Below are 27760 nucleotides of genomic sequence, written 5' to 3'. Positions count from 1 at the left end.
GAACAGGTGCAACAAAGTAACGGAGTAAACTGAGCAAACCAACCAACCCCAGACTGAAGGAGAAGTCACACAGCACAGGGTACTTGGTCTACCACTGCTGCTGTCTGCTGCTTTTTCTTGGTCAGACAGAGCTTGACATGGCCAGCAGTGGGCTCAGCTATCCATTCTGGGGTTGGGGCTCTCTTTCGATGCTGTGGCAGAGGGATTGCTCAGGAGCACTTGGTAGGGTCCTTTCCACCTGGGCTGCAAAGCGTCCTTGTGCAGGTATCCTCCAACAGACTCAGTCTCCAGCTTCCAGCTGTAAAACAGACTGGTCCAGGGCTGGGTCCCCAGAACATGACTTAGAAACAAGATGGTTAAGGTCCCAAGGGTTCTGAGTTGAGCCCCCTGCAGCAGAATAGGAGGGAAACCTTGGTGGTGAGGGAGTCTCCATGGAATGAAATGAAAGGCATCGGGTGCCAGTGACAATCTCAAAGGGGGGTCACCCTATGGTTCAGAAGAACCAGAGGAAGTGTTCCAGGGCAAGGCAAATTCTAATCATCTATAAATTTGGCCAGCTGAACCTTAATAATCCCACTGATACACTTCACACTCCACCTGAGCTGAGAATTGGGAGACGTAAGCACGGGTTAGGTGCTGAAGTACTGGCCGAGCATCCAGTAGCCGGGAGACAACTGAACCAGTGAACCTCTGTCACTATGGATTTCTTTGGGGATCCCCCAGGTAGGGAAAATTCTTTCTAGAAAACTCTTGGCTATGGCCATTGGAGTGGCTTGCCCTCAAGGAAGAGCCTCCACCCTCCAGGAAAATATACAGACCACGACCAATATAAACTTATATGATGTACAAAAGTTTGAGACACATAGTTTCTAGGTATTTAATCATTTTATTAATCTTACTAGCATACAATATAGAGTCAGTGACACTCTCCCACTCAACATTTATATGCCCTTGGAAGAGTGAGTGTTCCTGGGAATGGCCATCAACTCTGATTGGTTAACAAGTAATGAGAGAGAATGAATATTATGAGAGACTGACCTATTCCAATGATAAGGGTAGAGAGAACCATGACTTTGATCATATTTTTTACTTCCAAATCACCCCCAGCCTTGGGCAATCTAGACTAAGGATCTACCCCCCTGCCCAAATCTGTCCTTTATTCTCAGGTGCAAAGACAAGGATCACGGTGTTATAAGGGCTAGTACAGGGGACCAGCTTCTCTCTAGAAGGGATACTATAGGATACAAGGGAGAGAGGTTTAGAGGAATCCAGTTGAATCTGGATGGGGGGGGTGCTAAGGACTCTTCCAATATCAGAAGTACTAGCTGCCCAGAGTGAGTGGAACCTCCTCAAGGGGTAGAGAGGAACAAAGATAGGGGTGGTGAAAGTATGGAAAAAGTGGGAGGGGCACCTTCAGGAGGAAAGAGAGAGCTGAATATCAATTGGGGGAGAGAACTCAATTGTTGTCCTTTAACTCCTGAGAAAATCACAGCCTAGAAGGTGGAGGAAGTATCTAGAAAGAAGAAGGGATGGGTCCTACACAAATCCTTGAGGATAAAGGGCAGGGCACGGGAAACATAGATCGCCGATGGATCTCTACCATTGAAATCTTACTAGGGGCTGAGAAAAGCAGTAGGGTTTAGGACGATGTGGCACCACTATCAGGATCTCAATAGGATAAGAGGTCACCACAATGTTAGTGACCCCTCCTAGAGATGCAGGCACCACAAGAAAAACTCCCTCCATACCCTCAGAGCCCCAGTGGAGGAAGAGGAAGGCAGCCTCAGATGGCACTTTAGCTTGTAGAAGTTTTTCTTCAAATGGCCTGGGTTTTTGTTGTTTTTTAATACAATAAAAGCACACCTTGCCACCCTGTGGGCTTCGGACTTTGTATCTGATAGGGGCAGAGGAGGAAGGTCTCTAGCCTCTGCTGCAGCAGTTCTAGCTTCAGGTTTAAGATCTCATTCTTTTTCTTTTTCTCTTCTTCCTATATAGTTTGTTGGTACTTATGAGCTAAATAAATCAGACTAGAGGTAGGAATCACATACCAATCTAAATTGCCAGTCTTGATGAGGTAGGTAAGGGCCTTATTCAATCCCTCCATACAGTGACAGTTAAAGGTGATTAAGATAGTTGGAGTATCAGGAGAGAGGCCAGAATAAATTCAGGCTGACAACAGTCTGTCATAAAAATAAAAAAACTGACTCTCCTAGGTTTTTGGTGCAGCACTTAATTTTGCCCCAACTGATGCACTGAGGGAAAGCCTCAGGAGTTGTTTCTAACAAGGCTTTCCCAATTCTCTGTACTTCTTTTAAGTGAATGTTGGGCCCTTCTGGGGTAATGAGCCTAATGTGCTCAAGGGGATAATCCTAACCAGCCTTTTAAAATGGGCAGCACTCACAGGACCCCGGCAAGCTGATAAAGGTCAGAAAGGCCAGGTTTGTAGATTCGGACAGTATGCTCAAACTTGCTAGCAAAATCCACAGGATTCTCCAGTATTAGGAAAATCCTAGCCCATGGCTTACAGCTCAGACCTGGTCCAGGGGATACTTTCTGAAAAGGCTAGTTTTTCAATACTAGCTTTCAGGGCCTCTTTTAAGTTCTTCTGTTTCTGTGTAAAATCTTAACCTGACTTTCTCCTTTAATTTGGAGACCTCCTCCCGAAGGGCACAAACCCTATTCTCAGTCTCCTCTTTCATTGATTTCAATTATTAGATAGAAAGGGAGGAGGGTAGAGATTTAAATTCCTGGTTGTTTCAAGATGCCACTGGAAAAAGGGACCCCACTCAGGTCCCGTGATCTTGGAGTCAGAGGAATCAAGAGCAAACCCCAAAACCTCAGTTTTGCTGCGACCAAAGTTGGGAAGTATAGTTGGGAAGACTTGGATAATCCGCCAATTATCCAAGGACTTGGTCCACAACTTGAAAACATGTACCGGGAAGCCATCCCCTCATTCTCCATCAAAGAAGGAGGAACTCAACCAAGACCCAAAATCATCCAGATTTTTTTTTCTTTCTTTCTTCTTCTTTTAAACAAACCCCCGACCAAAACGCTAAGAACTCAACCGAAAATGTGAATTCGGTGATTCGAGGGAGCACCCACCAAGACTGTAAAGAAAGAGTCCGTGCTAGTCCCGGGGGTGTTCCTAGAGGCAGCCAGACGGCACACTGGACAGGGCTACTCGAGTTCAGCCCTGGGCACCTGCTGGCTGGGAGACCGTGGGGCAAGTCACATCACTTCCGTCAGCCTCGGTTTCCCCGTCAGTAAAATGGGGATAATAATCGTCCCCCCCTCCCGGCCCCCTTGCTGGGAGAATCGAATCCATAAAGGGCTTTATTTTTGTTTAAAGCAGTACGTAAACGCAACCGAGGGCAGGAAGAGTGAGGCAGCTCTCCCTCCGCGCATGGCCGGCCCGCACGGGCTCGGAACCTCCCCTGCCTCCCCCGTTCGTCCTCCGCGCACACTGGAGCTTCAAGCCTCCGGCCACAGACATGTAGGCAGTAGGGGTGGCGAGGGCAGCCTCCGGGGCGGCAACGGGGGGCTGTTCTCACCTCAGTAGGTCAGCCACACACCAGCCTGTCCACGGAATTTACTTTTCAAACTCGCCGCCCCGCCTCTTCCGCCCTCAACCACACTAACTTCCGGGAGTGAAGGAGTGTTTCCGGTTGTGAGCGGTAGTTCTTCCGGTGACGGGGGTCAGAGGGGAGGAACCTGCGTGAGGGGCCTACAGAGACCCAAAGGCGGGGGGCGGGCAAGTTAAAAAGCCGGGCTGATGAGACGGACGCTTTAACCTCGTCCTTTTGGGAAATCCTCCTCGCCAAACTGCGCCCGCCAACAAAGCGATTCCGGCTTATGAAGGGTGTCTGACATTGAGTTCTACTGTCTGTCTCTCCCCCTCACCCCCTAGCCTTACCTGAGGACTGACAGAAAAGGTGACTTGTGCAGGGCCCTGAAGCCAGTAGGCCTTAGAGGCACGACTTGAACCCAGACCTCTGTGATATTTTATCCATGTCATGTTGCTTCTTAGTGTAAACTGAGACACGCACCGTAAGGAATCTGGTTCTCTCTTTCCCCAAAGGGACGATGTCCGGGGGGCCGCAAAGGCCAGCCCGGTGAGAACGAAATACGTCTCTTCCGCAGAGGGGAAGAAGACCGTGGGGAGAAGGTGCCTGTGAAATCAAAGGTGATCTTTATTAGGCAGGAAGGTTACTCCTGCCCATGGAGGCGGCTCGATGTGGGTGGCATCTGTACTCTCCTGACAAAGGGGGGCAGGGCATTAGGCTGGTCAGAGGACGGCTTAGCAGGAGAGCCCCAGGCCTGGGGGAGGGGGAGGAATTCCAGGGATGACGACGGTGGCCTTTTGATAACTCGAACATTCTTGGTCATAAGCATGAAAGAATCCAGATGGTTCAAGAATCAAACACCACCAACAAAAATAGAAGGCTGTCTCCAGCGTCCCATAAATAACAATATAAGCCAAGCAGGACGTTTTCTGAGGATCCATACACTAGCAGATAGCTCAGGGACCTCCCCCCAAAGGCTGGTAGGAGCTAAATTAGCTTCAGGGTTGCACATCCAGCTAGATTTACTCTCAGTCACCACAAAGGATCGTTGGCATGTCAAGCCATTTTATGTCCTGATTGGTCAGAACGGTCCCATGCAGCTCCCCTCAGTTACCTAGATAACTGAGGGGGCTCCAGCAAATCAGGGTAGTTAGCATATCCATTTTAACATTAGTTATCTCTCAGGGCCCTTCTTACCCTAGATCTATGAACCCTGCCTGACCAGTGATAACCCTTCAAATGCTCGAAAACGGTGTCTTTGATGTGCCTCCTAAAACATCATTTCTCCAGGCTTATTCTTAACAGATGCTTGCACGACAGACTCAAGCCGGTCCTCAGTTAAGAGAGATGCAGTTTCCTCTGTACTTATTCTAAGTCTTTCCAACTTGATAGGCCTTGCTAGATATTATTGCACTCCAAAGCTTTTGAGAACACAAGGTCATTGCCACATCATTATGAGGCAACAGAGTATGACATTAGTGGCAAAAAGATAAAAATAAATTATATAGTTGAAAAAGATTAAATTTAGAAAGAAAAGAGATACCAATGAAGGAAAATGAAAGTAAAAATTAATAAAGGAAGATAAAGTATCATTGTTATAATAAATGGAGACCTGTGGGAAAGACCTTGACATATTCTAGCCTATTAATTTGTTTGATGTAAATGCCTCATGACCACACTATTGTGTTGAATGCTAATGAAATTCCCAGTAGTCTACATAAGTGATCCAACTATAGATACTCATTTATTAAACTTAGGCAGTGGAACAGCTGCTGTATTTTTCAACCTTCTGATATCTTGAAATCTCTGGGATATCTGATGGATATTCTTGAACGAGACAAAGAGATCTATGATAGTAATTTTCTCACAGCCTCACCCCATTCTATTGGAATATGTTTTATATTATACAGAGATAATTCTGTTTACATTTTTTTATACCATGGAGTATGAGATCTTTAATATTGTACCTCATTTACCTTCCTTCTGAGTGTACTATAAAATGATTACATATAATAAGGTGAGGCAGTTAAATGTAATAGTGAATTAAGGGCTGGGTTAGGAGTCAGGAGAACCTGAATTCGAATCTTATCTCAGGGACTTAAGTAGCTGTGTGACTCTGGAAAAACTACTATTCATTCTCTCTCTCTCTCTCTCTCTCTCTCTCTCTCTCTCTCTCTCTCTCTCTCTCTCTCTCTCATAACATGAGGCATTTGGGGTTAAGTGACTTGCCTAGAGTCACACAGCTAGTGAGTGTTATGTGTCTGAGGCTGGATTTGAACCTGAGGTCCTCCTGACTCCAGGGCTAGTACCTTATCCACTGTGCTACCTAGCTGCCCCTACTTTCTTTTCCTCATCTGTAAAATAGGGCTAGTAGAAGCACCTACAGGGTTACTGTGAAGATCAGATGATATTATATATGTAGAGTACTGTGCAAACTTTAAAATGTTTTGTAAGTATTAGCTATTATCATTATAAGATGGTGATAGATAGCATTGCTATTCTTTAATCTCCTATGCCATTGAATATTTGAGAAAGGCTTAGTAAATGAGGCAGTACTACAAGAAGAAGGAGGTACGTGGTTCAGTGGATAGAATAGTGGACTGGGATGCAGGAAGACTTTGAGTTCAAATCCAGCCTCAGACACTTTCTAGCTGTGTGACCTTGGGCAAGTCACTTAATCTCTATTTGCCTTAATTCACTGAGAAAGGAAATGACAAACCACTCCAGAATCTTTGCCAAGAAAACTGAAAGAAATAATTACTAATAACCAGTGATTTAGAGAGATCCAGAGTTCTCCCTTTTTTCTGAAGTCCTGATTTCCAAAGTTCAGTCTTTTGAAAGACATGACTGATGAGATGGACTAAGATCCCATGCATGTGGAGAAGCCATTGTGCTCTACCCAGGTTTGGGTGGGGATAAAGTCTGTGAATAGATTGCCCAAGGCTAGGGACAACTTAGAAGTAAATGGCATGGTCAAAGTTTATTTGACTAGGTTCATCCCCCTTATTGTAGTATTCATTCTCATTAATTATTAACCAATAAGAATTGATTCCTACCCAACACGTCTCTTCCAATGGGCATATAAACTCTGAGCCTGCCACCATGATTGTCTTTGGTCTAAGAGAGAGACAGCCAAATGACTATCCTTTTATTAAAATGATGGCATTAATAAAATGATTAAATTACCCAGAAATTATTCTCTCAAGCTTTTTAAACTCCACAAAACCCCATGGACAGAGCTCCATGGGATCACCAAGGGTTGGGTAGGACTGAATGAACAATAGGTGATAGAAATGAATTTATTTAGTGTTTGGAGTAAAACTCATTATGATCCTCATCAAATGATTGCCAGTGAAGGCTTTTCCTTGTTTTTTCAGAAGCACAAGGGTGATTGTGGTTCACTCTTGTCTTAGCTTCCACCATGACCATCCTGGACACATAGGGTCATTTTAGACAAACCTCCAAGTTGGGTAATAATTCTTTGTCCCTACTAACCTCTTTTTCCCCCATGACTGTCTCAATTTTGTCTCCGCTTTTTGTGCTATAATCTAAACCATGCTTATTGTTTTGCTGTGTTCTGTGCATTTGCAATAGGTGAGTGACTATGGCAAAATTTAAATCACTCTTATATTGTCTTCTCTTCAGATTCTGCTGATAAACTTTTCTATATTATAGCACTCCCTCTTTTTTCTTTTTCTTTTGCTGTGGAGATCAATGCACAAACTTCATTCAGATTCTTTATTGAGTAGAAGAATATAAATTATAGAGCTATCCATTCTTCAATAAGCACCTACCCTATTAGATGAACCAGGGCAGAAATGTGTGTGTATGTATATGTAGGTAGATATCATAGATTGGATAGATACAATAGCGCAAAGTTTGTTATGGATACTTCATAATAGTTGCTGCTATGTGTTGATCACTCCTTAGATTCCAGATGACAACTAATGCCATTAAGATATGCTGTTAATTAACAATTGCTTTCTAATATATGTTCTGTTTTTTTTTCCTTTATCACATTGTCAAGAGGGTCCCAAATTGTAAACCTTGTATTTTCCCAGATTTAATCCAGCAGAGATTGTGATTCATATCTGAAATTCTGAAATCCAATCCTGACAGGAGCTGATGGCAAAAAACTTTCTGAAAATTATTTTTTTTTAAAAATCCAGAGGTACTAAATATTTCACTGTGTGTTCATGCAATGTGGTGATGTTTTAGGAACTAAGTGACCATAATGTAAACTAGTATAAGTTCAGCCAAAGAAAATGCCCTCCTCTTGTTTAGTACATAGTAGCCACTTTAATACAAGTAGTTTGTCTATATTTTCCACTGCATGGTTTATTTTAAAATGACATTGAAATTATAAGTGGGGCTACTTTCCCCTATTCCTATTGGTGATTAGATTCAGTTGTGTGCCTTAAAAAATAGCCCCTGAAAAGGAGCCTTCTTAAAGTATGTGAAATCTGGGGCAGGTAGGTGTCGTAGTGGATAGAGCCCCATCCAGGAGTCAGGAGGACCTGAGTTCAAATCTGGCCTCAGACACATAATACTTCCTAGATGTGTGACTCTGGGCAAGTCACTTAACCCCAGTTGCCTCACTAAAAAAAAAAAGTATGTGAAATCTACTGTTGTTATTGTTTGAGGGGGTTCATTTAATATATTATAATGAATCTGAAGGAGTTTATTTCCTGTAGTTTTAATCCTTAGAAGAAAGGCTTAGAAAAAGTTTCCTTTGGAAACTTACAACTTTATTTTTCTTGTGTTATACTTTAAGGGAAAATGACTTGATATGACCTTTTTTTTCTTTGCATATTTAGTTATCACAAAAGTGAACAACTAATATAATACAGAAATTCCCAAAATAACTTTCTGAGATACTATGTTTGTCTGCGGATTATAATAATATAAAAAATCCCTTTAATTGTAGAGGGGCTTCCTCCATCAGGTAGAAGGCATCTTAGGGATCATCTATTTTCTCTCAACTCTAATATTATTTGATTAACCTTTTTTTTAATAGTGGGGCAGATACTCACTTGTAAATCATGACACCAAATAATACCACTTGTGTCAATGGCCATGAGCTATTTCTTATGTTCTTTGTTTTTTGGAATATGCTTGACCTACTGATGGGAGGTGTTTTATAAATCTGTATGACTCCTAGTTAGACTAACCATATTCTCTGTTTCTCTTAGTGGAGAAAATTGTAGGTATATGAAAATGATGTTTTTAAAGGAGTTTCCCAGTTGATCATCACTACAGTACTGCTGTTACTGTGAACAGTGATCTCCCAGTTCATCTCACTTCACTTTGTATCAGTTAATACAGGTGTTGCCATGTTTTTTCTGAAACCACCCCCCTCATCATTTCCTATAACACAATCATACTCTATCACAATCACATGCCAAAACTTTTTCAGCCATTCTCAATTGATGAGCATCCTCTCAATTTCCAATTCTTTGACACCACAGAAAGAACTGCTACAAATATTTATGTACAAATAGGTCCTTTTCCTTTTTCTTTGATCTCTTTGGTGTACATACTTAGTAATGGTTTTGCTAAATCAAAGGGTATGCCAGCCCTTTGGGTATAGTTCCAGATTGTTTTCCAGAATGGTTGGATTAGTTCACTACTCTGCCAACAATTCATTAATGCACCTATTTTCCCTCATCTCCTCTGGCATTTATTTGTCATTTCTGATAGGTGTGAGGTAGACTTAGGAATTATTTTTAATTTATCTTTCTCTAGTTAGTAGTGATTTAGAGCATTTTTTCATATGACTGTAGATAGCTTTGATTTCTTGTTCTGAAAACTGCCTTCATATCCTTTGACCATTTATCAACTGGGGAATGACTCATATATTTGACTCAGTTCCCTATATATTTGAGAAATAAGACCTTTATCAGAAAAACTTACTGTACTTTTTTAAATATTCATTGTCTGGGATACCTTTTAGCAAAATGTAGTTTCCCTCATTATCTCTTTCAGTTAGGTCTATTTTTGGTTTTGCTTTGTCTGAAATCGTGCCCTCTTCACTTCAGCTGAAGCATAATAGACTCTGTTCCAGCCCCTCATTTCAACTTTGTATGTCTTTCTGTCCTGTGTTTCTTTTGTATATAACATAATGTTGGATTCTGGTTTCCAATCCATTCTGCTGTCCACCTGAATTCTATAGGTTAGGTCATCTCATTCATGGTTGCAGTTATGATCAGTAACTGTGCTTTTCACTTCATTCCATTTTCCTATGTATCCTTCTCTCTCTTTTTATCCTGTCCCTCCTCAAAAATCTATCTTGCTTCTGCCCACTGCCTCCCCCAATCTGCCCTTCCCCTAATATCCCCCTCCCATGTCTCTTAGCCTCTTCCCCTCTTATCTCTCTATTGAGTAAGATAGATTTCTATACCCGACTAAGTGTTTCTATATTTTCTTCCTTCTTTGAACCAATTCCAGCGAGAGGGAGGTTCAAACATTGCCTGCCACCACCCTCCATTTTCCACTTTACTATAAAAGCTGTTTCTTACACGCTTCCTTTATGTGAGACAATTTGCCCCATTCTCTCTCTCCCTTCCTCCTTCTCCCAGTGCATCCGTCTTTCTCCTACATTCATTTTTGGGAGATCATCCCAATATAGTCTATCTCACAGTTATGCCTTCTTTTTGTGTAGACTCCTTCCAACTGCCCTGATAATAATAAAGTTCTTAGGTATTGTCTGTATCATGTTCCCATATAGGCATGTTAATAATTTAACTCCATTGAGTCCCTTATGATTAGCCTTTCATGTTTACCTTTTTATGCTTCTCTTGAGTCTCGTTTTGAAAGTCAAATTTTCTGTTCAGCTTTGATCTTTTCATCAGGAAGGTTGAAAGTCCTTAATTTCACTAAATGTATATTTTTTCTCCTGAAGAATTATACTGAATTTTGCTGGGTAGATAATTCTTAGTTATAATCCTAGCTCCTTTGCCCTCCACAATATAATATTTCAAGCCCTCTGATTATTTATGTAGAAGCTGATAAATGTTGTATTATCCTGATCATGACAGATTTACTATCTATGTCTTTCTTTCCATCCTATTCCTCCCTTCCTTGTTTCTGGTTTTCTTTCTCTTTTTCTTCTTTTCCCTCCTCACTAGAGTTTTGCTTTTGACCACCACCTCCCTCAATCTGCCCTCCCTTCTTTCAGCCCCCTCCCTTTTCTTTCCCCTTTCCCTTCCTACTGCCTATATAGTAAGTTAAATTTCTGTACCTGAGTATGTCATTCCCTCCTTGAGCTGAGTCTGATGAGAGTAAAGTTCAAACAATGCTCATCTCCCTTCCTTCTTTCCCCCTGCTGTAATGTCTTTGTGTCTCTTCATGTGATGTAATTTACCCTTTTCTGCTTCCTCCTTTCCTCTTCTCCCATTACAGTTCCTTTTCACCACTTCATTAAGTTTTTTTTTATCATCACATCAAAGTCAAGTTAAACCCACCCCCTCTGTCTATGTGTATCCCTTCTAAGTGTCTTAATAAAGATACAGTTCTCAAGAGTTATAAGTGTCATCTTCCCATGTTGGGATGTAAACAGTTTACCCTTATTGAATGACATGGTTTGTTTTTCCTTTTCCTATTTACCTTTTTATACCTCTCTTAAGTCTTGTATTTGAAGATCAGTTTTTCCATTGAGTTATGGTCTTTTCATCAGGAAAGTCTGGAAGTCCTGTATTTCATTGAGTGTCTGTCTCCTCTCCTGAAAGATTATGCTCAGTTTTCCTTGGTTATAGTCCAAGCTCCTTTGCCTTATGGAGTATCATATTCCAAGCCCACTGATCTTTTAATGTGGAAGCTGCAAGGTCCTTCGTAATCCTGACTGTGGTTCCACAATATTTGAATTCTTTCTGACTGCTTGCAGGATTTTCTCCTTGACCTGATAATTCTGGAATTTCACTACAATATTCCTTAGCATTTTCAACTTGGGATCTCTTTCAGGAGGTGATAGGTGGATTCTTTCAATGAGTATTTTATCCTCTGGTTCTAGGGCCTCAGGGCAGTTTTCCTTGATGATCTCCTGAAAGATACTGTCTAGGCTCTTTGTTTTATCATGGCTTTCAAGTGGATCCATAATTCTTAAGTTATCTCTCCTGGACCTATTTTCCATGTCAATTGTTTTTCCAATAAGAAAGTTTACATTTTCTTTTATTTTTTTTCATTCTTTTTATTTTGCTTGATTGATTCTTGATGTCTCATAGAGTCATTAGATCACAATTGCCCAATTCTAATTTTTAATAAATTGTTTTCTTCAGTTAGCTTTTGTACCTCCTTTTCCATTTGGCACATTTTACTTTTTAGAGAGTTCTTCTCTTCAGTGAATTTTTGTGCCTCCTTTTCCGTTTGGCCAATTCTACTTTTTAAGAAGTTGTTTTCTTCAGTGTACTTTTTTTTTCCATTTTATCAACTGTATTTTTAAATTAATTGTTCAATTTTTCTTCTACCTCCCTTATTTGATTTTTAAAATCTTTCTTGAGCTCTTCAAAGAAGGCTTTTTGGTCTTGAGACCAGTTCATATTCCCCTCTGATGTGTCAGATGTGGGTATATTGGCAATGTTATCCTCTCCTGAATTTGTGTTTTGATCTTCCCTGTCACCAAGATACTTTTCTATGGTCATCATTTTTGTATGTTGCTTCTTGCTCATGTTTGCCTTTTTTCTGGCTTTTAAAGTTGATCTTTGCTTCTGGGGCAGGGGGCACTGTCCTGCACTGTCCCAGGCTTCTTGTGCTGGGGGCCAGGGGCTTGGTTACTGTTTGCTGAGGTGGGGCTTGCCTCTGGCTTCCTGGGATGCCTCTCTTCCTGTACTGGTCCCCTTCAGCCACAGCAAAAGGGACCTTTTCCGTTACTCCCCCTATCCTCATGACCTAAAAGACTGCTATATCTAGTCTTTCTGCTGACTCTGCTATTTCAAGATTTTTCCTGGGGCAGTATTCTCTGGGTTTTTCAAGGTCAGTAAGGGAGGGTGAGAGCAACTTACTGTTTACCTCACCTTCTTGACTCCAGGAAGTCTAATAGGTGAATTTCAAACATTGAGTCCATGGGCTAATAGCTCCAGGAGCAGCCCTGCCACTGCTGCTACTGTTGCTTCTGCTGCTGAGTCAGTCCCTCCCAAGACCTGTTCCTGGTTTGCTGGTGTATGGGCTATATTGGCATGCTCTGTAGCCCTTCACTGGACTGAACCTCTCTTTTGCCCAGTTCTGACAGACCCCTCCTGCTGACCTTCCAAGTTGGCTCTAGTGTCTGTGGGTTGAGAAGACTGGAGCCCTCCAGTGCTGCTGGTGATTCAGCCCGGAAGTGGGCTCAAGCTTTGTTTAGGCTGACCCTTCCTATTTGACCCTCCAGGTTGTCTTGGGCAGGAAATCTGCCTCACTCTGTCTCTTTATAGATTCTGCCACTCTAGAATTTATTCAGAGTCACTTTCTAGAGGTATTTGAAGAGATTTGAGGGAGAGCTCAGGCGAGTCCCTGCTTTCACTCTGCCATCTTGGCTCCACCTCCTCTGTCTTTTTATTTTCCCTACATTTATTGGACTTAGTAGTTCTTAATAAATGCTCACTGAGTAGTCATTGAATAAATTAATACCAAAGTGAATGATGAATTCAATTTTTTTCTGCTTTTGCTCTACAATAGTATCATCAAAACAATCTGAAAAGGCACAGACTCATCCTTTATATCCCCCAATAGCTTTTCAGAATGAAGGTTTGGATCTCAGAGGGTAGGTCTCATAGATGCTATCTACCCTCTATAGTGCTCAGTCCATTTTTTTTCTCCTGAGAGTATCTATACGTGACCGAGAATCTCTTCTTACTAACTCCCAATCATGTCTTGTTTCTGATGGGTGCTATAGAATGTACAAATAGCTGAATTGCAACATTTTGAAATTTTTATGGGACTGGTTATATTGAAATGGGTTAATATAAGCTCATTAAAATTACTTTTGCAGAAATCCTCTATGTACAAAATGCAGCAGCTGCATGTAGCACAACAGGAAGCAATAATGAAACTGGAGAAACTTGAGCAAATAAAACTTATTAACATTATATGGGGCTATTTAAAATTTTGAATTGTAAATGCTTGGTGGCCAATATTGCATTCTGAAATTGCTTCTTCACATTGAGTAGAACAATTTAGCTTTTCTTTTTTAAAAAGAAAAACTTCTTTTCTTTTTGACTTTTTCTATATCATCTCTTCTTTTATCACTTTTCTAGTTGTTACTGTGTGTCACATTACTTACTCCAAGAGCCATCAACTTGGCCTCCTAAATTATTTCTGGAAGTATTTCTCTTAACTCTCTCTAGACTCTTTTCTTCTGACCAGTTGATCCCCATATTTTTTTTTATTTGTCCCTCTTTCACAGGTTCATAAGGCATAAAGGGGAAAAAAATCACTTTGGAGTTATGACTTTTTGACCTTCTATGAGCTTCTAAGCCATAAAAGTAGCTTGTTTCTCTTTTTGTTGGTATCTTGCTGTTCATTTATTTTAGGGAAGAGCTTGTTTGTCTTGCTTCTGGTCATAATCACCTTCAGAGGCCTGATGGAGCATAAAACGGTCAATTGGGGTCAATAGAACAGCTAGAATGATAGAATAAACCTGACTCCGAACTGTCATCATCTCCAGAGTTAGCTAGGATAGGGTCAGGTTGGGCTGTGGTCGTCTGTAGAGAACCACAGTCTGTAATCAGAACTTTGTTTTTATGACATGGTGAAACATGGCAGAGTAAGTCTTTTCTGCCTGGATTCCTCAGTATTTTTTCTCTGAATTCCATCCAGCTTCTTAGATTTGAAAGCTAGAAAGAGTTGGGAGTTAGAGCTAGGATGGGACATCTCGCAGGAAATAAAAAGGAGCACCTTGCCTGGCGACTTATGACTTCTTAATGATGGTGTTGTTTGGTGAGACTAGGAGTAGGAGCTTTAGCTGGGATCACAGACTAGGGCCCAGTTATAGAATTTGTGTCAGCCTGTTCTTTTTGTTGGATGTTTCCTTCTGAAATTCTCTTCTGTGCATTTTAAAAAATGCTTCAGCAACCCTTCATTCTTTCACAAAACTATTGCCAACTTTCCTCTCCCCCTCAAACCTCATTTATCTGTACATGTATATCACTTATCAAGAGGTTGGTAGCATTTTTCATCATAGGTCCTTTGGAATCATGGTTGGTCACTACATTAAAATTCTTTAGTCTTTCAAGGTTGTAATTACTGCTTAAATTGTTTTTTTCTGGGTCTGTTTTCTTCATTCTTCATCAGTTAAATAAAAAAAAAGCTTTTCCAGGTTTTTCTAAAACTGTTCTTTCATCTTCACTTGCAGCAACAGTATTTCATTATATTCATGTACCATAATTTCTTCAGCCATTTCCCAATTAATGAGTGTCCCCCTAGTTTTTAATTCTTTGCCACTACAAAAAGAACTACTATCAATACTTTTGTACACAAGTCCTTTTTCTTTTTCTTTGATTTCTTTGGGGTATAGGCCTAGCAGTGACATAATTGGGTCAGAGGGCCTGCCTAAATTAGTGACTTTTGAGGCAGTTTCAAATTGCTCTCCAGAATCGCTAGATGAATTTCCAAATTCACTAACAGTTTGCCTGTTTTCCCACAGCCCCTTCAACAAATACATGGGGTTGAGAGGGAGTTGAATGTTGTCTTCATGGCTTAGATATCTTTCTCAACTCCTCACTCTCCCTCACCCCTCATATCCAAGCTGTTGCTAAGGTCTAGAGATTTTGCCTTTGCAACATCTCTCGAGTACCCCTCCTCTCCTGTAACATTGCTCTTTCTGCCCCCTTCCCCTTCCCAGCCCGTGCAGGCCTTCATTACCTCACACATGTACTATTACAATAGTCTGCTGTCTGACCATATCATACCCACTCCTTCCCACCTCACTGACTTTATAAACTCCAGTGGCCCTTTAAATCCCAGATAAAAGCCTTTCCTAACCCCTCTTAATTCTAGTTCTTTCCTTGCATAAATTATTTCCTGTTCATTCTATCTATAGCTTGCTATAGCTTGTTTGTGTGTGTGTGTGTGTGTGTGTGTGTGTGTATATGTATGTATATATAAAATATTGCCTGTTTTTGTATCCCCAGTGCTTAGTGCTTAGTCCAGAATCTGGAACATAGTAGGTGTCTAATAAATGTTTATTGAAGAGCTAAGATGTACAAGGAGGACTTATTCTTTTTTATTCTTTAATTTTAGTGATTGAAAATTGTCATCTCCCATTATAAAAGGTCCCTTGCCCTTCTTTTCCTCATGTTTTTGTTTCCATTATCTAAAATTGTCTAAATCAAGCCCAGCACTTCCCAGGCCCTCTCTTCACTCCTTTACTTGATTAAAAAAATATATTTATTTATTTTTAGTTTTCAACATTCACTTCCATAAGATTTTGAGTTTTAAATTTTCTCCTCTTCCTTCTCCTCTCCCCTCCCCAAGATGGCATACCCTTTGCTTGATTGCTAACAAATTTTTTATTAGTCTCAATTTCTTCATTATGTGTTCTTTCCTTCTTATAGAAACCTTGCTTTCTCCAGAAGACATTGCATATTTGCTTATTGGCCATTCCTTCTCTCATAGCTCCAATACACTGTATGAGGAGTAAGAGAACTTAGAATACTTCTTACTCTCTAGTGCTAATTCCAAACCCTCCATTTTCTACTATCACTCAGCAGTCTTTCCTCTAAAGTTTAGAGTCTGTCTGTGTCATTCAGTTCAGAGGCAATGTGGTGTAGAAAGAGTACTGGGTTTGAATCCTAGTTCTACCTCTATCTGTGTGACCTTGGGCAAGCATGTGAACTAGATGTCCCCTAAAGTTGCTTCCATTTCTAAACCTATGATCCTTCTTGCTGTGATCTACCTCCTCATGTCACCCTTTTCTTATGGTACTCCTGGCTCCAGTAATGTATCTATTCCCCTCCCTCCCCATCCTCCATTCCCCTAGGTTCTTGAAGTCTCTTTCTACAGAGTATAAGCACTAATAGGTTTTACCATGTTGAGTGTGGTCCCCGCAGCAGATGTTGTATCACTTCTAAGGATGAGCCTACCAAAATAGAAAGAGACTCATAGCCAGTAGGCTAACCACTTGGAAATGGATTTTTTGGCTGTGGCAAGCCAAGAAGCAAAACCACAGAAGTACCCTTTATTCTGCTTCTTCAGGGATGTCAGCAGAGTGGTAGTGAAAGGGTAGCCGAAAATGCAAAGAGTCATAATCTCCAGATCTTCTGTAAACATCAGCTGCTGCTGCTTAAAATGTAAGATAGTTTTTTAGTGACCAGGGACTAACAATACTCTAGCAACTTAATTATATCAATCTTGACATTTATGCTACAAAGTAAACCAACAGAATAAAGAGAGTTGTAGATAAAGGTAAGGTTTTTTGGCTTTCCTTAAAAAGGAGAATAAAGGAATTGGCTGAGTTGGTTTGTCATGTGTCTTAAACATGTCATTTGACCATCTTGTGTGGCCAATGCCCTTGAAAGATATTTATATGAAGATCACCTCACAATACTTGCAGCTTATGCTCCAACATTTGTTGCAGAGGATGGAATGGTAGGGAAATTGTACAGAGAACTCACTAAGATCATCCAAAGTAGAGTAGCCTGGTAACTTCAGTGCGTGGGTGGGCACAAGGGGATGGTAAGAAGAAAAGGAACACAAGTTAGGAATAAGAAACCAAGGTCAGGGCCAAAGGCTCATGGACTTCACAGAGGACCTCATGGCAGATAGCTGAGATGAGAAGAGAATAGGGAGCACTGAACAGACTAATAACAAACGACATCTCAGAAAGTGAAATGGATTCTTTTTTATCAGAAAGAACTTGATCAGATAATAGTCAAAACTTTTTTTTTTCCCCACAGAACTTCAGAGCCAGAAGGAACCTCAGCTGACCATTTTGTCAAACTCATTTTTCATATCTGAAAAAAGAATTCCTGCTATAACACACCCAGTGCTCCTCCCACCTCTAAGTTCTCCAGTGAGGGGAACATATCTTTCCCTTCGGCATCTCATCCTACTTTTGGATAACTAATTGGAAGGTCTTTCTGACATAAAGCCTAAATGTCCTCTTCTTACTTATTTGCTCCTATAGATCTGCCCTTAAGCACTTTCCTATGTTTGTGCTGTTAATTATTAGGGCCTTAGGGTTGTTAAAGTGGTCTGGATGTCTTGCCAATTCCCCAACATTTAGTAGCAAATATTTTCTAAATGAATAATTATGTGCTAAACATTACCCTTATACCATTATAAGGTGAAAATAAAACGTATTGCATAACTCATGTATGTTACACTGGGACTTATTTAAAGTATTTGAGTTATTGCAAGAGATTATTTATCCCTGGCCAGATCTTCACTGAGTTGCAAGTGGAAAGATATTAGAGCTGCTTATTGCTCCCTTTGTCAGGTGCTTCCATATTGAGGGGATACTCCTCAGGATCCATAGAGTTTCTATTTTTCTGCCAGACTTCACATTAATGTAAACACCAGTATCCACATGAAGGTCAAGGGACAAGTCTTTGGGACTAGATTGTTCTTGCTTACAAAAAGAAAAAGCTTTCTGCAGTTGATAAATGGTCAAAGGATATGAACAAGCAGTTTTCAGATGAAGAAATATAGTGATATGAAAAATGCTCTAAATCACTTAATTAGAGAAATGCAATTCAAAACAACTTTGAGGTACCTCACCACACCTATCAGGTTGGCTAGTATTACAAAACAGGAAAGTGATAAATGTTGGAGAAGATGTGAGAAAATTGAAACATTAATACATTGTTGGTGGAGTTGTGAACTGATCCAATCATTTTGGAAAGCAGTTTGGAACTATGGGCTATAAAATGTGCCTACCCTTTGAACCAGCAATAGCACTTCTAGGGCTGTATCCCAAAGAGATCATAAAAATGTCAAAAGGACCCACATGTACAAAAATATTTATAGCAGGTCTTTCTGTGGTGGCAAAGAATTGGAAATTGAGGGGATGCCCATCAATTGGGGAATGGCTGAACATTCATACATATGAATGTAGTGGAATACTATTGTGCTCTAAGAAATAATGAGCAAGAAGACTTCAGAAAAATATGGAAAATTTATATGGATTGATGCTGAGTGAAATGAGCAGAAACAGTAGAACATTGTACACAGTAACAACCACTTTGTGAGATGGCTAACTTGGATAGACTTAGCCCTTCTCAGCAATGCAAGGATCTAAGACATCTCCAAAAGTCTCATGCTGGAAAATGCTGTCCACATCCAGAGAAAGAACTAGGGAGTCGGAATGCGGATCGAAGCAGACTATTGCTGTTTTTTTTCTTCTATTCTTTTTGTTTGGTTCTTCTTGTGGTTCTTCCTATTGGTTCTAATTCTTCTTTACAACATGACTAATGTGAAAATATGTTTAATAGGAATGTATACGTAAAACCAATATCATATTGCACGCTGTCTTGGAGAGGGAGACAGGGAGGGAGGGGAAGAAAATTTAAAACTCAAAAGCTTATGGAAGTGAATGTTGAAAACTAAAAATAAATTAATAAAAAATTAAAATAAAAAAAGAGAGAAAAAGCTTCACTTTTGACATTGATAGTTATTCATGAGGTCCCCAATGCTTCAGGTGTACTTGAAGATTTAGGAGCATTCATTAGTACGTGTCTATACTAGTGGTTAGTCTTTTTGAGTTCTGATGAGCCAAGGCATAACTCTTAAAAGAGTTTGTTGTTGGATTCCCCCCCCCATCATTGTTTTTTGAGACATGTCCTATGGATGACCTTGACATAAGCTATTGTTATCTTAGATTGGGGGGAAGGGTTGGTGGTAAAGGTAAAACCTTTTGCAGAAGTTATTTTTTAAAAATTATCTTGAGGGGCAGCTAGGTGGCGCAGTGGATAAAGTGTCAGCCCTGGATTCAGGAGGACCTGAGTTCAAATCCGGCCTCAGACACATAACACTTACTAGCTGTGTGATCTGGGCAAGTCACTTAACCCCGGTGCCTAGCCAAAAAAATAAAATAAAAAAAAGTTATCTTGAGCCTTTGGCAAATAGATTTCTGAGGCTACAAGTGATTATGCTTTATGAGTTCTTAATATGCAAGTGAAAAGAATTACAAAAAGCCACACTTAATATAAAAATTCCGCTACTTATAGGAGGAGTCTCCCAAAATGGAGGTTGTACTTGTAGTTTCAGTAGAGAATGGTAATAGCAATAACAATAATTATGATGAAGCCAATCATAATGTTTTGATCCATGACAGCATTACTCTATAGGGTGAAGTTTATGTGCCAGTAGGACTTCACACCATGAAGTGGGTCAGAGCCATCAAAATGACTAGTGGTGGGAAAAAGGCCACTTAGGACAAGTGCTGAGCAGAACAAATTTACTTCCTCTTCCATGTATCAACCCCTTCAAGTACTTGAAGATGTCTATCATGTCTCCTAAATCTCTTCTCCAGGATAACCATGCCTATTTACTTCATGTTATCCTCATGATAAATACTTGAAGTCCTTTACCATTATGTTTGCTCTCCCCACAACACTCCAGCCTGTCAATGAATTTCCTAAAATGTGACTCAAAATTGAACCCGATATTCCAGGTGTGGTCAAATCACGGCAGAGTATAGAGGAGGTATGACCTCCTTATTCCAGGAACACATACCTCATTTAATGCAGTCTAACGTAACATTAACTTCATTACTTGTTCTTGCCTCTCCTATCTTGTACTTGTGAAGTTGATTTTTTTTAATCTAAGCATAAAACTTTATTTTCCTCTCTTCTAAATTACCTCTTATTCAATTCAATACAATCCTAGTCTGTCAAGATCTTTTTGAATCATGACTCCATCATCCAGTGTGTTAGCTTTCCCTCCCAGCTTTATGTCATCTGCAAATTTGATAAGTATGCTTTTATCCAAATTATTAATAAAAAAAAAGATGTTATATGACGCAAAAGCAAGCACTAATCCCTGGCACAATCCACTAGACACCTTTCAAGATGACACTTGGTAATGACTGTTTTTTTGCATTTGGCTATTCATCTAGTTCCATATTTATCTAATTGTGCTGTAGCTGTAGTATTTTGTGCAGTTCTGGGTGCAAGTGTTTAAGAAGGGCATTTATTAACTGATGTGTATAGAGGAGGGAAACCAAAATGGTGGGAAGTTTCTTTTTTAAAAAAATCATTTTATTTTAATTTGTGGAATAAAACATGCATTTCCATATCATAGTATAATAAAAAAAATGATTGCATGTGAAACTCCAAGTCTGTTATGCATAACTTGCTATTCCTTTCAAATATTTACAATAAAATTATGATGTACATTTCAGGAAGGAGCGGGGAGAGGCAGTAGCTACAGTGTGGGCTATACTGGTAATAGCCTTGGGCCCTGGGGCAACCCAGAAAGCCTAGAAGTATCGCCCAGGTTCGACACATCCTGCTCACTGCTCCCCCCACCCCCAACTCCAGTAGCCTTGGGGAGAGAGAAAAGTGACCTCATCAAGGCAGTACGAGGTAAAAAGCCAATCTTCAAAGTTGGGTAAGCACGCTTCTTTAAAGTCGTATATAACATACATAGATAACTTGGTTTGACCTTTGGTTATTAATGTACACTTCCCAGTATTCTATTGGTTCTGTGGTCTCACCAATGTTAATATCACCCCCAACAATGCAGGTGGCAATTGATACTTTCTAGCCTGTCATACATAATTCTTTTCTCTGTTCTTCCTTAAGTTTTGCATGATTGTCCACCCAACATGCTGGTTTTTCCTTACATTCTCTTGGTGTTCCACAGATATCAGTGGAGCACACAGCTTGATATAATAAGCCCATCTTTCTTTGACAATTTTTATATCATTTGTCCTGCATGTTTCATTTGTAATAAGTTACAGCTTGTTCATGCCTTCTGGGTGTCTCTTCATTAATATCAAATGGAGCATAAGAAGAATATAATAGGCTTGCTACATGTACTTTCCACTGTCATGGGTGCTGTCCAGGGCAGAGTCCAAGACAGACTCCCTGGAGAGATAAGGGCTTTCTATATAGAAAAGAAAATCATATAGAAATGGATGACAGTTGTATTAATTATAGTCACTCAATAGAGTTCAGGCTTCTATACACAGAAGAAAAAAAATAGATGAAAAATGGCTGTCATCAAGACCTAGAAGGGGTGGGAGAGAGAGAGAGCTATACACACACTTATCTATATCTATATCTATATATCTATATCTATATCTATCTATATCTATATCTATATCTATATCTACATATATATGTAATATTAGATGGACAATCCATATATCTTGCTAGACACTACAGATAGGGAAGCCCATGGTTGAATAGAAGATGGAAACTTGGCTGGTTTCTTTTTGAAAAATTGTACAGTGCTTTTAATGACACCAAGTTTCTCCCTAAAACACACATCTTTTTAAACTTAATATGCTTTTAGTGATTGTTAGAATGCCACAGTTTCCAAAGAATTAAAGACCCAAAACACTATTTAGAGGTACATGATGGACCTGGATACAACTTTACTGAGGTATTGCACAGTGAATGTGGCTACAATATGGCTATTTCAGAGGAATGTAAAATTAGAAAAAGGAGGTGGGTTGATCTTTTAGTAAGAATGAGGGATAACTGATAGATAGCCGCACTACTCCATTGTTATCCATGCTACATCACTGGATTGAGTGTATCTCCCATGGAGGATTTATAGAACAACATGAAAAAGAGTCTCACTGGATGAAAAGCTTCATTTGTGTTGTGATCTTTGCCTTTGAAGGGAGTGCTCACATTGATGAGATCAAAAATCAGATGAAATATTGATTTCCCTTAATTTTCCAGGTAAATAGCCTTATACACTCTCATGACCTGTAAATTCAGTCTCTTTCAGATACATATAGTGATGAGTTTAATTTAGAGCTCAAGATTAACTCTAGCTCACCAGTTCCATGATTTTGAATTCTGAAATTTCCTTCTCATCCTAATATTCTGTTCTTTTCTCTTTTCCTCAGCCTCCTTTTCAAAACCTCAACTTTTAGTTCTGCCATACTTCCTTGTTCTCCTGGTCCATCTCACCATTTGTGGCCTCATTTTACTTCATAATCTTGTCTGTATTGTTGACTAATTTAATTGTCTTCCACCCTAAAACTGCCTGGAGCTCTGACAAGATTACTTTGTACCTTTGAGAAGAGATTGGAGAGCAATGAGTCTGAAAATAGGGACCAGATATTTAGCAGGTTGTTTTAGTAGTCTAGGGGAGATGTGATGATGTCCTGAGCTGGAGTGGGAGCTGTGTGAATACGGAAAGAGGGACTAAATGAGAGCAGTTGTGGAGTTGGAATTGACAAGATTTGGGACTGATTGTATTTGAGGTGTTAATGGCAAGGGAAGAATCCAGAAAGTCTGTTACAAATCTAGGTGAACGGACATGTGGTTATACCCTTAGCAAAGCTAGCTCCATGTTCTTGGTAATAAATGTCAAAGGATTAGAATAAAAGGAAAGAGAAACTAAAGAGAGCACTGTATAGTATAGCCCAGGAAGACAGAAAAAAAATGTCCTAATGAAAATTAGAAATCTGTCAAAGAGGCAAGCTATACCACTAATTGGGAGTATCATGTATTCTGACATTCAGTTCATTTCAACAAACAATTTCTAGGTGACTGTGATGTGTATAAAGTGTAAAATATGAAAGCTGTGTAAGTACTCTAAATGACCTTATAATACAGTGGAAAGAATATATGTGATAAATATTTTTCTTATTTTATTTCTAATTAAATGACTGGGAAAGGTCAAACTAAGTGTCATAAGAGATGTAAGTAGGGAACGACCATTCATTGCCAAGATTAGGAAGGGCATGATGGTTTTGGTACCACATTGGAGGAAGAAAATGATTTATTAAGTATCTATTATGCTCCAGTGCACTAGGCTCTGAGGTTACCGAGGCAAGAAACTGGCATTCTGGGTGACAATGTGCACATAAAAGTACACACAGATTCTCTCTCGTTTTAATCTAGGGAAAGTTTTTTTTTGGGGGGGGCTTGTCAGGACAGCGGGAAATCTTTAAGTAGAAAGTAGCATTTGTGCTGAGTCTCAAAGTAAAGGGAGCCCATTACAGGCACTGAGGACCTTCAGTGCAGTGTAGAGGCCCAGAATTAGGAGGTGTAGAGTGTGCTGTGTGACTAAAGGCAAGAAGGCCAGTTTGGCTTGGCTGTAGTGTGCAGGAGCAGGGCCTGTCCTGTAATGAGGCAGGAAAGGTAGCTTGTGAGGGGACTGAAGAGACAAAGAGAGGAGTTTGCATTTGATCCTAGAAGCAATAGAAAGCCACTGTCTTTTATGAAGTATGGAAATGACATAGTCAGACTTATCCTTAAGTAAAATCACTTTGACAGCTGTGTGGAGGATAGATTCAAGTGGGCCAAGATTTGTGACCAATTAGGAGCTATTACAATAGTGCAGGTGAGAGGTAATGAGAGGCTCAACGAAGGTGGCTGTGTGAATAGTGAGAAGAGGATACACCTGAGAGGTGTTGTGAAGGTGGAGACTGGAGACCTGGAGAACTTATGGATATGTGGGGTGAGCAAGAGTGAGGGGTCACAGATAACACATGGGACCCTGGAAGGATGGTAGTGCCCTTGACAGAAATAGGGAAATTTGGGAGTAGAGGTGGAAGGTGGTTTTAGGGGAAAATGTGTGAAAATTTTGTTTCTTAAAATATAGAGGAAGCAATGAAGGCAACTGCTAGTTAAATCAGTCTTAATTCTGACTAATAAGGAAGAATTAGGCATATGGAAATTATAAGAACCTTATGATAAAGTGATATATACATACGTACATACATACACACATATAAATATATATACATATTGCCTTGGAGTTCCTAATATCAAAGAAAAGGAACCGTAAACTTAGTAAACTTAGTTATATATGCACCCTAGACTTCAGAAAAGTAATTTTCAAAAACTTAACAAGGTCGAAAATAGGAACATGATAGATTGACTTTTTTAAAATTCTGATTAAACAACCATGAGTAAACAATGAGGGAGACAATGTAGGAGAAAATGGTTAAACACATAAAAGATAATGTGACTCTACTGAGAGAGATCTTTGCACTCAAACTTAATGGTTAAGCATACAAAATATGGAAAGTGGAGAATATAGATGTAATAAAAATTTCAAAAAGGTAGCAAAAACTTATTACAAATTGTAAGAGCATTGGGAAAGGTAAAGCTCCAAATGAATTGATGCTTGGAAAATATACTAAAGGTAAGAAAAGGTTTTTTTTTCAGATTTTTGGAACATGAAAGTAAATATGTTAAGTGATAGGAAAAGGTTCAGAGAAGATAAAATGAACAACTTTGATTATAAAAAATTTAAAAGGCTTTGCATAAACAAAACAAGTGTTAAAAATTAGAATGGAAAAATTTAATTGAGAGACAAATTTTTTGCAGCAAGTTTCACTGATAAAAAGCTCATTTTATTTCCAAGATATCTAAGGAACTTAATCAAATTTGTAAGACTCGGAGCCCTTCTCCTACTGATAAATGGTCAAAGCTTATGTATAGGCAGTTTTCAAAGGAAGAAATCCAAGCTATCAGCCACCACGTGGAGAAAATGATCCATAATCACTAATAATTAGATAAATAGAGAAATGAAAATTAAATCAACTCAGGGTTTTATTTTACATCCATCAGATTGGTGGCAAAGATGAGAAAAAGAGGGGAAATGACAAATATTGGAGAAACTATGGGGAAATTGAACCATTACTGCATTGTTGTGAGGCTGTGAATTGGGCTGGCCATTCTGGAAAGCAATTTGGAATTATTTCCCAAAGTCATTTAACTTAAATTCAGAAAAAAAAAAGAAATTGGAAAGGACTTAAAAGGATTACTGTGAGTCAACAAGCATTTATTAAGTTCTTGCTATGTGCCAAGCACTGCTAAGCACTGGGGATACAGTGAAAGGGGAAAAAAAATGGTTCCTGAACTTAAGGAGCTCCCAGACTAATAGAGGAGACCACATGTAAACAACTCTGTCCAGATAAAGTGATAGAGAAACTGGAAATCATTAACAGAGGGAAGGCGCTAGCATTAGGGTGGATAAGGAAAGACTTCTTGTAGAAGGTGGGCTTTTAGCTCAGATTTAAAAGAAGTTACAAAGCCAGGCGTCAGAGATCAGGTGAATGAGATCCCAGGCCTGCGGGACCATCAGTGAAAATATTGTTGGGAGATGGAGTGTCTTGTGCAAGGAACAGCAAGGAGGCCAATGTAGTCAAGTATGGAAGGGGGAAATAAGGTGTAAGAAGCCTGGAAAAGTAAATGGGTACCAGGTTATGAAAGGCTCTGAATGCCAAACAGAGTATTTTATATTTGATTCTGGAGGTAATATAGGTAGTCTTTACTCCTTGACCCAGAAATACCACTACAAGCATGTACCCCAGAGTGGTCAAATTCACAAAGTAGGGTCCCATCCACACCAGAATGCTTAAAGCCACACATTTTGTGATCCAAAGAGTCAATGTAGAAACCTGTTGATAAAGAAATGGAAAAAGAAATTATAGAACCTAGATATAATGGAATATTATTGTTCCACGAGAAACAGTGAAATGCAATGCAGCTTCATAGATGGAGCACTAGCCTTAGATTGAAGAAGTCCTGGTTTATCTCTATGACACTGTGGTCGTCCCTGGTCAAATGCCCCAGGTAGCTCTCCAAACCATTATTTGCGAAGACCTGATCTGCATTGATAAAGTACCTCATCTCTCCTCATCTATAGCAGTGAAATCACAGATCTAGTTAAAGCAAAATAGCTTTGCTTCAATTTTTTTTTATGACATAGATTTAAAGTAAACATTATGTGGAGGGATGGTTGTTCCTCAGACATTGAAAAACAAAGGTGGGTGTTATCATTATCTAATTTCTCTTTCTTTATTTCTAGGTCTGTCCCAGTTGAACAGTAAACAGAGTTCAAACAACTTTCAGATGACATTCAAGAATTGTAACAAACACTGAATGGTTTTCTTCAAAAATAAAATGACCATATTGTTATCAAAACCTGAAAACCTTTTCAGAATTTATAAACTTGGGGCTTATGGAACTTATGGGATGTGTTTTCATTTGTTCAAATAAATAGCCCTGGAATATTCTACTGTCAGTGAACAGAGTAGAAAGCTCCAACTCTTGACAAGCTTTATCAGAATCTGGGATAGGGTTGGCAAGAGTCCCCTTTGAAACTGAAGCTGACACAGATCATTCTAAAAAGGGAGATTATCTAAACAGAGAAGCAATTAACCCTAAGGACTGATGTCATTTTGATTTGGGAATAAGGTTAGAATATTTCCAAATTGCATCAAAGAAAGTGTGCCTCCAAGATCATCAAAAGTTTTTTCTCAAGCAACCATAGGCAAGTAACATTATAAAATATAACATGTTAAAAATGGTGTCTTAACACAGAGTCATGTGATTTGGGGTACATGATGTCTACATTCTGGACCTCAGTTTCCTTGTAATAAAATGAGTGTAAAATCTTGTAAAATGATGCATTAAAGTTCTTAATCTTTTTTTATTATGGCTCTTTTGGCAGTCTGGTAAAACCTAAAAACTTGTCAGAAGAAAAATGTTTAATTCATAAAATAAAATATATAGAGGGAAGCAATTATGTTGAATTATACTTAGCAAAATATATTTTTAAAAGCAAGTTCATAGACTCCAGGTTAAGAACCCTGGGATTATCTGCAAGGTCTGCTGTCATAACAGAGTAGTGGCAACTTAGAGGGGTGAAGGTTAGACAGAGAGTCAAGGAAGAATTTGCCAGTGTTTCCTCTGCCTTCTAGAGGATGAGGGTGCTTTGGGTCTAGACAATTGCTGGTGATTTTTTAAACAGAAATATCCACAAAGTAAAAGAAGGTATTTTATCAGGCTATTAGGACTTAATGGAAGATTTTTCAGAAATAGGCACCTTCCTTTGTTCTGATACTATGCTCACCAGGCAACTGTTTGATTCTTTTATTATCTACTTGAAATAAACTTATCTGCTAGGATATAGAGTGCCCTTTTCAGATGACCAATATGGGTTCTAATGCCATATAAACCTCCTACCATAAATTTAATGAAGTAGTAATCTGGTTTAACAGTCAGACCTATGAGTTTAGTTAATATGAGCCCATGTCCCACAGTCTGATCATCTTTGGATCTATTGGTAAATGCAGATTCCCTGTA

General features: G+C 39.5%; 1 long non-coding RNA gene across 1 annotated transcript; it reads left to right on the top strand.

Annotated features, from left to right (window-relative positions):
• The first annotated feature begins 3698 nt into the window (after positions 1-3698).
• Positions 3699-27067, top strand: LOC110210017 (uncharacterized). Its single transcript, XR_002324998.2, has 3 exons — positions 3699-4183; positions 20875-21083; positions 26481-27067. It is a non-coding gene; the product is annotated as an uncharacterized LOC110210017 (long non-coding RNA).
• Positions 27068-27760: the final 693 nt, after the last annotated feature.

Source organism: Phascolarctos cinereus, unplaced genomic scaffold (genome assembly GCF_003287225.1).
Source record: "Phascolarctos cinereus isolate Bilbo 61053 unplaced genomic scaffold, phaCin_HiC Scaffold_5;HRSCAF=322, whole genome shotgun sequence".
In the NCBI taxonomy this organism is placed as follows: Eukaryota; Metazoa; Chordata; class Mammalia; order Diprotodontia; family Phascolarctidae; genus Phascolarctos; species Phascolarctos cinereus.
This window is presented reverse-complemented; position numbering and strand designations above follow the sequence as displayed.